Here is a 14,172-nt window from a genome sequence, read left to right on the forward strand (position 1 = left end):
GCCAGTTGAGTTTCTTGCGGTAGTCAGACACATGGTCAAACTTGCGCAAGCCAAAAATGAAACGAATGCAAAAATTTTGCAAGCGCTCAAGTCTATTCAACTGGACTTCCGAAAGGTCAAGAAAGGAAGTGTCAGCGTAATCAAGATGGGACAGGAGAAGGGAGTGAGCTAGCATTATTTTTGTTGGGATAGGTAGCAAGTTGCGCAGGCGCCGAAGTGAGCCAGCAGAAGCATACATCCTCCTGCTCACTTCCTTGAGATGGAGATCCCACGAAAGAGTTTGGTCAATGAAAATACCAAGGTTTTTGACGTGAGTACTGTATTTAATTTGTGTTCCGCCCAACGAAACTACTGGAAGAGTTGCCCAGTCAATCCGTGACAAGAATGACGGACTCCCGATGACGATCGTTTGGGTTTTGGACGGATTAAGTACTAAGCCGTAATTCTTGCTCCAGTTAACGATCGTAGATAAGTCATCATTCATCTTGCTGATTGCATTAGGCAAGTCTTCCAGAGTTGCTTGCGTGTAGATCTGGACATCGTCGGCATACATGTGGTAGAGAGAAGTTAAAGATTGGGTTAGAGTATTAATAAAAATAGCAAAGAGGAGTGGAGACAAGACGCATCCTTGTGGCACGCCGGCATTGATATTGCGCCAAGACGAGGAAACGTCATCGAGCAAGATTCGCTGCCGGCGCCCATACAAATAACTATGGAACCAATCACACGCTGAAGATGACAAATTAAGAGAGCGTAGCAAACTCAACAATAAATCGAAATCCACAGAGCCAAAGGCGTTACTGAAATCGAGTAACGTGAGTACTGTGAGTTGCTTATTGTCCATGCCGTGTCTAATGTCATCGGTGATTTTGGTGAGAGCAGTAGTCGTCCCATGACCAGGACGGAAACCGGATTGGAGAGGATTCAATAAATTATGACTGTTAAGGAAAATGCTGAATTGTTGATGGACTAGTTTTTCAAGGACTTTCGAAAGGAACGGTAAAATGGAAATTGGACGAAAATCGCTATGGGATAAGGGTTTTGACTTTTTGGGCAGAGGGATGATTTGGGCACTTTTCCAGGCAACGGGAAAAGTGCCCGAGGAAATGGAGAAGTTAAAAATATGAGTAATGGTAGGGATAATGAGGTCAAGGATAGGGATGATCATGTTACGACTGATGCCATCACTACCGACTGCATTAGACGATACTGACATAATGCTCTTCTTAACAACACCCTCAGCGAATGGGCTCAAAAGGAACGGGGGAAAATCAGGAATTGGTAAAGAAGAAAGATTCTGAAGAGAATGTAATTTTGTGTTAGTGTCCATAGCTGGAGAAGAATCAGTAAAGTGTTGATTGAGTTGCTCAATATTTAGGTTATCAGGGAGGGGATCACTACGTTTATTACCAACTCCTATGGATTGTAAGAATTTCCAAATTTTACTGGGGTCGCCGTTCTCGACAGATGAGTGAATATGGCGTCTTTGTGCATCTCTACAACATGTATTACAACGATTCCGGATCCTCACGTACTTTTCCTTGTTCGAATCGCTATTGTTCGACTTATATTTGGCTTTGGCTTTTGCTTTTAGATTTAATAGCGACTTGAGATCGTCTGTGAGCCAGGGAGCCGGTAAGTGTTTGAGTTTGACAGGTTTGAGAGGTGCGTGACGGTCGTAAAGCTGTGTAAGAAGCGAATTAAATAACTCAATTTTCGAATCAATGTTATCAGCAGAAAGAATAACAGACCAGTCGATTCTGCCAGCATCGCGGAGAAGGCTCTCGCTATCTATCCCAGCAAAACTGCGTCGTATCACGGATTTAGGCTTAGGTTTGGGAGGGCGTACATTAAAGGAGAGGAAGATAAGGTCGTGGTGGGAGAATGCACTAGCATCACATTGACCATACTTCAGGACTAGGTTAGGAGAGGAAACGAAAGATAAATCGAGAAGTGAAGGGGAGCAGTTAGGCAAGAAGTGAGTGGGCTTTGAGGAAAGAAGGTGTAAGTTGTAGGATTCGGTAATAGAGAGAAGAGTCTTGGCACGGGAATCATTTTTTAGAAGGCATGTATTAAAATCCCCCATAATAATCGTATGCTCGTAGATAGGAACGGATTTTTCCAGGATGGATTCAAAGGAATGGAAATAATTGATAGAAAGGGAGGGACTATAAAACACCCCCAAGAGGAGTTTGGTATGACCTAAGGAGACTTCGATTATAAGATGTTCGGCTGCGTCTGGAGGAGGGGGCTGCGGCGACAAACTAATGATTTTGAAGGAAAGGTGAGAACGTAAATAGATTGCTACGCCACCACCACCTCTGCCAGTACGATCATTCCGTATTAAGTGAAATCCAGGAAGGGAATAATTGGAGGAAGGAAGACAGGGTTTGAACCAAGACTCGGAAATAAGGATAGCATGTGCGTTAATAGATTCGAAAGAAGAAAGGAAATCTGGATAGTGTGCAGGTAAACTTTGGGCATTGATGTGGATAGCGTTGAAGGATCTTTGGCTGGAAGGGAAACACGAGGATAGGAAATGGTTTAGAGGAACGAATGAGGAACTGTGAAAGCTATCCTCACTGTCACAATCGCTGGACGAGAGAGACAAGTAATTGGGGTCGCTAGACGAGCTGTCGTTAGACATTATGAATTATTTATATAATTAAACAAAGAGTGGTATAAATATGATATTGAATAAAAAATGAAGAGAATACTAGGTTCTATAAATATATACTTATCGACAAAAAAAAATAAAAATCTAGAAATAATTTAAAAAATAATACTAGACTAAAAGAAGAAAAATATATATATATATAATAGGAATAAATATATATAAGTGAATGTATAAATATAAGTGTTATTTAAAACGCTAATTTTTACTACACCCCCAGCAAATACAAAACAATACAGGAATTATGCAAAATTACAATAAAATTACATAAAACGAAACGACACATAAATGACAGCTGACACATGGTATTGACATGTGCGACAATTGACAAATGTCATTTCAAAATGTAAATAAAATTTAAAACCAACACGATAAAAAAAATATAACAATCACAATATAAGCACAAAAGAGGGTAATAACAGGTAATTAAACATACAGGACGAGATTACGTGAGAAAAGAGAGCATAAGACACAACATTAGAGGTGAAATTTGTTTGCAAAGGATATACAGTATATGAATATGAAAGTTTATGAGTTTACTTATGCTTATTTGCTAATCTTTTAGGTCTAGTTACGCCTTTGGATTGATTATTTGTTACGGACGATAAGGGATCACTGGAACTTAACTGCACATCATCCACTCGCGCGCACGGAATAGTGTCTAAATCCCGTAAGCAGGTTGCTTGGTACTTATCTCCGTCGGGACCGATAATGAAGACGTTACCATCCTTAGTCCAACATTTGGCGAGACCAAATTTCTTCCGGGCGACCATGAAGGTTTCGTGTCGCGATTTTGTTAGGAATTCAGAGAGAGTGACACCGGTGCTTTTGAACTTGGTTTTAGAGAACCAAACAGCATTCTTTACTGCAATGTCCCTGAATTTAACCAACAGAGGACGAGGTTTGCCAGAATCCGTACTCACATGGCCCATTCGGTGACAGCGACTGAGGGAGTCAACATTGAGATTCATCGACTGGAGCTTGCTAGACAAAGTCGCTAAAACAACAGCTTTAGTGTCTTCCTTGTTTTCTTCCTTGACTCCATGTAATAGAAGGATCTTACGACGAGACCGCATTTCCTGAATATCATGAAGCTTGAACAACATCTCCACTTCACTCTGTAGGATTTTAAGTGAAGACATTATAAAGTTTTGGAAGAGAGCAAACTCAGTAGATATATTTGAGGAGGCCGGAGTGGTGTTTGACTGCAATTGCTTTTGAAACTCGGCCATCCTGGTGTTAAAGTTCTCTGTCAGCTGTTCAATATTGTCTCTTAAGTTCTCCATCTTAAATGTGATCAGTGTTGGTGGTTTTGCAATTAAAAAGGGAAACTATATAAGGATTTTATGCTGGTAGGTGTATTAGCTTAGAAACTCATAGATTTATACTTGGAAAGTGTATTAAATTATTTTTAAAACTTTTTTAAAACTTAGAGCTCACAAAAAAACGTTAGTCACTTTTGGTCGCCTACCCTCGAAAATAGTTACTACCTATTACAACTGTATTGACTAAATAGCATTTTAGTTATGAAATAAGTCTGAGAATACGAGAAGAAAATATTATGTAGAAACGATTGAGATATTTCATACGTGCTACCATAGCTGTATTTTACATGAATATAAGGTAGATAAGAACGCACAGACAATTTTCCAAAGCTTGATCCTTTATAATATGTTGAAAGGTGGTTTCATTATAATTTATATTAACAATGCTACGTTTTACAGCCACAAAAGATAAGACTCGTAGCTTTTGACTTCGACGTCTAGACATGTTAAAAGTCATTACTTTCATATCCATACTATTTATATATATTATATTATTAATATTATAAATGCGAAAGTAACTCTGTCTGTCTGTCTGTTACTCAATCACGCCTAAACTACTGAACCAATATTCATGAAATTTGGTATGGAGATATTTTGATACTCGAGAAAGGACATAGGCTACTTTTTATCCCGGGAAAATGACGTAATCCCGGAAATCCCACGGGAACGGGAACTATACGGGATTTTCTTTCACTGCGCGGGCGAAGCCGCGGGCGGAAACCTAGTATTATAATATAACATGATACGACTATATGAACTGTAATTTTAAGATGCTAATCTGAATCACAATGGAACAGAATTCGTGTAATGTGTGATATGTTTTAAGTCACGACGCAGATAAGTGCTTAGTCATATAATTTTGAACGCTATATGTGATCGTGTGTTTGTCTGTAGCTGTCTTCTGGGTCTTTTTCAGAAGTTGCAGCCTCGTAGGGGCCTTATTATGACCTCTTATTTCCAGATAGTTTACGCCGTGAATTGAACTGACTGGAAACTAACTTTACTGTTAAATACATATCATGAACGTAACAACCAGCTGGCAGCTATGGTTAATTATTATTATACAGTTTTGTCTTTTAAAAGGAATTCATGGTTACATTAAGTGAGCATGATAATCATGGTTTTGCCAGGAGAGCTTTCAAATGAAAGATCATTTTGACTATAAAAAAATCTTGACTCTGCAATGAAGATCATCTGCATCAATTTGGGAAGACATTCATTTGCTTGTCTCGCAAAAAAATCGTATCGGATTTGAAAGAAATTTCGTACAGCGTTCGATTACCGTCTGGAATATTGTATGAGAGAATGCAAACATCCAATCATGCTGTTTACTCTGACACAAAAATATATAAAAAAGTTTATCAAGCGTCCTACGTTCATTCGTTGAGGCCTTAATTTCAGGCCTATCTCAAAATGTCATTCACATTGTAACAAGCGGAGCGGCCTATCTCAAGCTGAATCTTTGCGGTACTTTAATCAAAGGCGGCTGAGGAATTACCCCGATTTGTTGCCGTCACGGTGACATGCGTACGAACTTTTTATTATTACCCGTTATTGGAGAAACAAAAACAATTCAACTTTGCCAAATTCAAAAACGATGTTCGGAAAGTTCGATTGATATGAATCGGCTTGCATTTTGTGGCTTAGAAGGTTTTGACTTAGATTACAAAATAGGGTTTTGATATGTAATTAATGACTTGTATTTATTATAATTTTGAGTTATATTTAAAAGGAAGAAAAATCTACATGTTAGCAGTACTGGTTCTCCAATTTTTTGTGCCACCAATAAGACATGTACCTAACATCTCAGTTTCTTTAAAAGTCTGTAATTTCGATAGAAAACATCATTCCAAGTCGGTTACAAGTTGGAAAATATGTACAACATACAAATAATCTATTTATGAACGATGAATTCACCGAAAATAGTTTGACAGAAAGAAGCACAAACAACTTGCGCAAATACCATTACGACGTGTCAATACTAAATGTTGCCAGCAATTTCAATTTCACCGCAACTTTTCCCCGACTTTCTTTCCCTGACATATTGCAGGTGATTCCTTAAATTTCTGCCCGTTTCCGACGAATGGGGTAAATTTAACAAATTGCCCAAGACGAAAACATTTTTTCAAACGCTTAACATTTCAACAAATGGGCTATTTCGTGTTTCTTATTTATGCCGGTGTTTAGCGAACATTGAATTGTAGAAGTTGTTTTTATGATTTTAATATTTTTGTTTTGTATCCAGCTAATTGGAGTAACAAAAATTAATGTTACGATTACGACTTGTTTATTTTGTTGATTGTTAAGCTTTGAAATAAAACTTTTAATGGCGCTAATTACAGCCGAAAGCTATTTTTGTTTATCATCAGTACCATTCTCATCATCAGCCTAATTCTAGTCTCATTGTGGTGTATGTCTTTTATGAAAGTTATCTTTTTCTTTGTTTCCCAAGTGAAGATTTGTAGAAGTCATATTATGCCGTTATTTTTTTTGGTTCTTGAACGTAGCAATAGGGCATAACATCACGATGTTTTCTACAGCGCTTTTAAGAGTGCTTCCAGGACAGTGTTCATTAATTGAAATTCCAATTATTCCTTTACATTCATGCATAATTAACAGGGCAATGTAAATATATCTTTGAGTATAAAAATCAACAGCGGACCCTCATACACGTTCAATTACGTTGGACCACTTGTTTGTGCAAGTAATCCGATTAATGTGCTGATTGCTTACGGTACGTGATGTCTATTAATTAAATTATTTCACAGGTACATCACTAATTGGACAGCCTTTGATTTTTGATAAAAAAACATAAGCAGGAAAATATAAAACAAAATTTTAAATATTCTAACAAAAATGTACTCATTTTTATAGTACATTTACATGATTTAATTAAGACAGGAAAATTAGATTTTAAAGTTAACTATTCTGTTCCTCCACTTTCCTTATTAATTTAAAACCTTTTGGTGCCTAAACAACGTACTTGATAAGTCCCTTCTTCTAACTAAAATCAACGTCAGTACACAAAAATTTACATTAAGTTTTATAGAAAACCACACACAGCTCTTAACTACGCGTTCCGAGCAATTTATACCCGGCTGTATAAATTTCTCTTCGCATTGTATTCTTGTTTAATTTTGACGTCTTTTCCCAGTATTTATTTCACACTTCTACGGCAAGTTTTTAAATAAATTAGAGTTATTTTTCATATAATTTTTAACCTGCGTTTCTTACACCTTACAGTGTGCTCATGTTGCTATATAAATATTTTGAAAAATTAATTTAAACTAAATATAATTACCTACCTATACATGTCGCATGAGTTGAACGATCATCTACAGAGGTACTTTTGTCTTAAAAATAATAAAGTTAATGACCTACATTTCTCCGAAAAACTTTCTCATTATACGCGGAAGGATTCACATAAATTCCAGTAATTAATAACCAATGAGACTTAATGTAAAACCGGAATCAAGCGGATAACACTCGAATCACGCAGGACAAATTCAAGATGAATGGAGTAATTCGAGCCGGCTGCGATCGCTGACAGCTGACGAGCGGCTGACAGTGACACGGGGCCATGTGTCCCATGTGGAAGCGAAAGTTTAATTTTTGGTAACTAGTTTTTTATGTGTAAGTAAATATGTGTTGTGGTGTGTTGAGCATAGTGGGTAATTTTTTTTTATTGTTTTATGTACATCCATACTAATATTATAAATGTGAAAGTAACTCTGTCTGTCTGTCTGTTACTCAGTCACGCCTAAACTACTGAACCCATTTTCATGAAATTTGGTATGGAGATATTTTGATACCCGAGAAAGGACATAGGCTATTTTTATTTCGGGAAAATGACGCAATCCCAGAAATCCCACGGGAACGGGAACTGTGCGGGTTTTTCTTTGACTGCGCGGGCGAAGCCGTGGGCGGAAACCTAGTTACTAATAAATATACTCATCGGATCGAAAACAGCATAAGGATAACAGCATATTATGTATATTATCTGAAAGAAAATAATGCTAAATCAGTCTATAATCTATGTCTTTGCTAAAATCCATACGGAATATCCAATCTGTGCTTTTGGCGTGATAGAGGAACAAACTTTCATCCACCATCGCAAACTTTCGCGTTGGTAAAAGTAGGATTCTAGTCTCATTAAAATTAAAAATATCATTAGCAGACTCTCGCAATTTCATCAGCATTAATGATAAAAATTCTGTTTTTTTTAAACTACACAGGAAGGTTATTGCTAAATAGTTCCAATATAATATTATTATGTATGCTTACCTAAGGATAACGCTCGTCACCTTTTAAAATTCGTTTTCACGGCTTAACTTGTATTATTTCGTATTCCCACTTTTCCTTGAAGAGATGTTCTTTCAGTAATACGTTGTCTGTTAGCCTTTGTGATAAAATCTTTATTTTGAGATTTGAATTAAGGTATATATCATTGTTTTGTTGTTAATCCAATTATTCTTTCATCTTTCAATTACTGATCCTCCTTAGAACAAATATTTCTCGTCAAAACAAAATTAGATACAAATTGAATAATCTTCTGTTTCATTTTCCGTCCCAGACTATAGCGTTAAATTAATTTGAGTAAATCTCTAATAAGCATCGGTCTAGAGCTCGCGAATGTAAATACACCGTTTTTAATTTAATCTCTAACTTTTATAACGGAATAAAAAGTTACGGAGTAGGATATTTATTAGTATGGATAACGTAAAGGTTTTATGGGCGTTGCTGAATAATACCCGTAATGGCACCTTCAGGCTGTGAAAAGAAAATTATTTCCAGAAATTCTTTGACCCTCCTAATGACGACATTTGCCTTTATCATTTTCATCTGTATAGAGGATGAGTCGTCATCGCTGTCTATTTCCTATAATAATGGCAGCCAGCCAAATAGGTTCTTTCTGTTGTAGACCGAGAGCTCTATTTGGATTTTTTATCGTATTTGATATAAAAAAGTGAAGTAATTAGATATAAGGTATGCTTATCCTTCTAATTGACCTATTTAAAAAAAGTTCAGAAGTTTTGATTTATTGAGACTAATTAGTTATTATGTTTGTTTTTTTTTGTGTAGATTTAAAAAAAAATATTGTGGTGATACACATTACACAATTTAACATTTGGTATTATATTTCTTCCTAAATATCTATGAAAAATTAAATAAATAGAGACGGTTAATTCATTGCAGAATGCCCAGTTTTGTAATAGAAGATGATTTTATTTTACAGAACGAGTTCGTGACATAGTCCTATGAAACGGACAACCAACACGATGAAAGATGGCCCAGTGGACTCGTAGCTTTACGTGCTTTTCAAACCACGGTCACTTCCACTAGCTTACTACGATTTATCGATTAACTAAATCTCAAAGGAAGGATTAAGCATTGACTCTTACGCTATACGCTCTGTTAGGGGTGCTTAATTTTATCTTATGGTCTTACTATAATTATTCGGACATTGGCTTTAATGAAAATACTAGAATATACTACGTATATAACTCGCTTTTAACTAAAAGACTTGATGACTCTACATAAAATTCTTAAAGTGCTGAAATTAAGAGAGCATTCGAACAAGCACTAACATAGTACGTTACTTGTAATTATATATTGTACTAGGTTTCCGCCCGCGGCTTCGCCCGCGCATTCAAAGAAAGACCCGCATAGTTCCCGGGATAAAAAATAGCCTATGTCCTTTCTCGGGTATCAAAATATCTCCATACCAAATTTCATGAAAATTGGTTCAGTAGTTTAAGCGTGATTGAGTAACAGACAGACAGACAGAGTTACTTTCGCATTTATAATATTAGTATGGATTTGTCGCAGAATGATTATCAAAATCTCATACGATATAAACTTAGGTAACCGCGAGATTACAAACTGTCGGGAAATTGTGACCCGTAATATTTGTTTGCGAGTTAACTTTCTATGTTTTATTTCGTAATATACACATACTTACATTATGTTAGGATTGCGAAATCTAAAAATCCATGTTTTACTGATATCGCCCATAAAATATGTCCTTTTTATTATCTTCCATATGCACATTAAAAAACATGAGCCCGCAATTATGCATACGTGTACAGGGTTCATAAATTAATGTCACCCATAGGCATTTCCCGGTGTCGTTTATAAAGTGGATCTGATTACGATGGTTCATACAATGGCTGATGCTGAAATAATGAAGCTTTGTTCCAAGCTAGATAGTTGAAAAGTTCCCTGATTTGAAATGAATGTGTAGGAGATAAAAGGTCCATAAATTTTGCGGGAATTCTTTACAATTGCATTGTCTTTTTTCTGTAACTTCTTTTTATACTTAGATAATATGTTATATTATTCGTTAGAGTATGTCGTGATATCCGTAGACATTAGATTCAGGAAATAAACCAACGAATTTATATTTAATAATATATATTTTATTATTCATACCTTTTACCACACTGGTGCTTTACTAAGGCTTTGGGTTCGACACAAAGGTTAAGTATTATTGACTCTTTTAAAATAGAAATTCTATTTATATCAAATAAGACATTTATTGATAAAAATATGAGCTTAAAATGCGAAACTTTGAACGAAACTTTTCATAAATATATTTAATGCATAATAGCTGGCCATTTTGATCTTAAAGAGGATATTACAGTGTGAACAAAATGTAAAAAAATATATTTGTGTTACTCATAAATCATAATTCTATACACACGTTAACTATACTCTACACACGATTTTCTTCCTACGATATAAACACGATTTTTCGTGAGGATGGATCGATCGGAAATGGATGAAATTTGGCACAAATGTACACTACTGGATTTTTATCTGGGTTCCAACTATCAGACTATTTGAAATTTGCATATATTTCAACATACTAGCATAATTTTAACAACATGTTAATTAAATTGCCTACCAGTTATGAGAAACCTATTAGAAAATTGTTAATGAATGAATACAAAGTTAACACTGATAATATCACGTTTGTTGACGAAGATAACCCATTTTATAACTTGTAAAACAAACTCCGTCACACGTGAAAACCGTAATCCACAGGGCCACCAAACAAACAATGCGATCGTTAATATGCTGTGGTTTTACTATTTCCTATTGCTACACAAAAACTAGCTTTAAAACTATAGCAAGAAAGCCTATATCTCCATGATGCGGAAATAATTTAATTTTATGTGAGGTTTATGTATTCTATGCTGGTCTCAGAAGGGGTTGATATATTGCAGCCAGGTGGTCAATGCTGACCTGCTTTGTGGATAGTTCGGAATTGGGTTTATCTTCCATTAAACGTTCGATGCAAAATCAATCATGTATTATTGATGTTTTTAAAACATGCATGAATTTAAAAGATTTTAATTTTGTAGCAAAATGAAATTATCCTTTGTATCTAGTTATTATGGCAAATTTCACAATAAAGCGCGTCACACACGGTGAAGATTTTATCTTAAGATACTGTTATATTTTATATTACAGTATCTTAACGCATCCGGTATCAGCGTTCGGACCATCATTTTTCTTTTTGTCATTGCGTACTAAGACTCCTGTAGAACCGCCATCCTGTTACAAATGACACACAAAATTTCGCGTCATTTGTAACAGGATGGCGGTTCTACAGGGGTGGGTGGTACGCAATGACAAAAAGAAAAATGATGGTCGCTGATACCGGAAGCGTTAAGATACTGTAATATAAAATATAACAGTATCTTAAGATAAAATATTATAGTATCTTCACCGTGTGTGACGCGCTTAAACGCTTACCCAACTTCTTGGAATTGACAAAATCCAAAAGCCGTTAAATTTTTCTTATGAGTATGAATAAATTGCGTTTTATTAAAACCCCTAAAATATTTTAATTACCAAAGCTGTAAAACTCGCGTAAAAGCTAACAATGTTTTTCGTTTTTGTTTTAAAATTTTATTTCTGTTTACTGATATTCGTACATTCTTTTTTATTATGTATCTCTCGCTCATTAGCACAATGACCAAATCTTATTCCCTCGACGTCAAACCCCTTCAACAAAAACAAGCTCGAACTTACTGAAGATTAGAACAATCTTCTAGCTATAGTTAACCATACTTATAAGATCAAACGGCACTCTAATTGGTTATGAGATTTCCGCTCAATCATAATAATATTACGTCAAACTTGTTAAACAATAGGCTAAGCATTTACTGCGATAAATTGTAATTACAAAACTCATTTAAATTTGTGCCCTTAATCTCAAGAGCGAGTGATTCAAATATTTTCTATAGCATTGCTTTACAACTTTGTTAAAAAAATTCATTCCAAGTCATAGAATATTTTTCTGGAACATTGTTTTCATACGTCGCTAAAAAGCGAACGGAGTGTAATGTTTAGAAATGTATTCAAATGTTCACAGTATTTAGAGATAGGTATGTTTAAATCTTGTTTAAATAGATCTTTATACAATATCCGATGCAAGGTTTCTCTTCAGCTTTAGCAGTTTTATTTCAGGTGTCGACTTACAGTTTTTAATTTGCGTCAACCTCAGTTGCGACTTAGTGAAGATCCATCTTTGTCGGTGTTTGTGAATCTCATTTGAAAATAACTGAAGGAATTTTATTTATGTCTAGACTCTGGGGATTTAGTTATTTTATCAAATTCAAATTGTCTTTGTTTGTGACATCGAATAATTTCGTTTGTTTATTAGTGTAAGGTATTTCATTATACGAGATATTCGTGAATATTAAGAGTTATAATCATAAAATAATAATACTTAGTCTTGTGTTATTAAATTGTTATTTACAACATAGTTTTAATTAAATGACTATATTTTTAAGGAAGAGGATGCCAAAAGTAATAATAATCCATACTTATATTATAAATGCTAAAGTAACTCTGTCTGTCTGTCTGTTACTCAATCACGCTTAAACTACTGAACCAATTTTCATGAAATTTGGTATGGAGATATTTTGATACCCGAGAAAGGACATAGGCTACTTTTTATCCCGAAAAAATGACGCAATCTCGGAAATCCCACGAGAACGGGAACTATGCGGGTTTTTCTTTGGCGGGCGAAGCCGCGGGCGGAAACCTAGTTATTAATAAAGTTATAACAGTGAAAGGAAACGATATAATTATGATGTTATTAAGTCTTAAAATATGCACCTTTTCAATTGCAACTAGCATCGCTATCAGTTTTACATTTTCCTCAAACAAATTTACTAATTCATACAACTATATAGTTAAACCCATAAGTTTCACTAGTATGTCTTCCATATATAACGTATTACTAAAATATCTTACCCAAGTATAGTATATCGTTAGCCATGACACCTGCGCTCGGTTAACTTCCCCACAACACCTATTAACAAAGGTTTACTTAAACACTGATGAGTTACGGTGCGAAGATACGAAATAATTCACTTCATCGACAAAATCTATCGATAAGTGTACAACACTACGCTTGTTTTGTTATTTATGTGACCTCTATTAACAGCTGCGCTTTGTATAAACTAAATAAAATAGAACGTTTAAATAAAACTAAATAAAATGTAAGTACCTATAGCTTTCAACGTCACTGAGATTGCAATTGCGTGGGACTTTTAATTAACTATTACCTTGTAAAATAGGTCACTTAATAAAACTTGTTATTTATTTACATTTTTGCTGTTTGCTTGGAAGTAATATCGATATCATTTTTTATATAATATAAAACATGAATCTACAGGAACATGTTTATCGACATAACGGACATCACTATGTACAATTTGTATTAAGCTGTATTACTTGTCTATTCTGACATGAAAGCTCTTCCTCTTAAAGTTAATTAAGGAAAATAAAGAGCCTTAGTAGGCAACATAATATATTTCCTTATAATTATACTGGTTTTCACAGCGCACGTCATCAAAGCTCCAGTTGGCTTAATTACTTGCGATTATTTTGTCATTCATCGTCAAATCCTTTTAATTTCATAACACCTTAAATAATTATACACCTAATCCGTCCTGAACCTATTAAATAATATTGTGTTTTGCATTTTATGACTTTATAGAGTTTACAAAAAACAGACATGGCGAGCCGCGAATGGTTTTATTTGTTTGATAATATTATACCTAGTTATAGGTAATATTATGTTTTATTGTTCGACGTTATGCGATATTCGAATCGATAGGTTGTCTAAAGCCATTAAATATATGGCCTGGTAAT

General features: G+C 35.0%; 1 long non-coding RNA gene across 1 annotated transcript; it reads left to right on the forward strand.

Moving 5' to 3' along the window:
• Positions 1–2,855: 2,855 nt before the first annotated feature.
• On the forward strand, positions 2,856–4,154 carry LOC149906385 (uncharacterized). Its single transcript, XR_016457027.1, has 2 exons — positions 2,856–3,157; positions 3,240–4,154. It is a non-coding gene; the product is annotated as an uncharacterized LOC149906385 (long non-coding RNA).
• The last annotated feature ends 10,018 nt before the right edge of the window (positions 4,155–14,172 follow it).

Source organism: Colias eurytheme, chromosome 8, assembly GCF_061535395.1.
Source record: "Colias eurytheme isolate Ceu_HAF_F1 chromosome 8, ilColEury1 Martin Lab GWU primary, whole genome shotgun sequence".
Taxonomy (NCBI): Eukaryota; Metazoa; Arthropoda; class Insecta; order Lepidoptera; family Pieridae; genus Colias; species Colias eurytheme.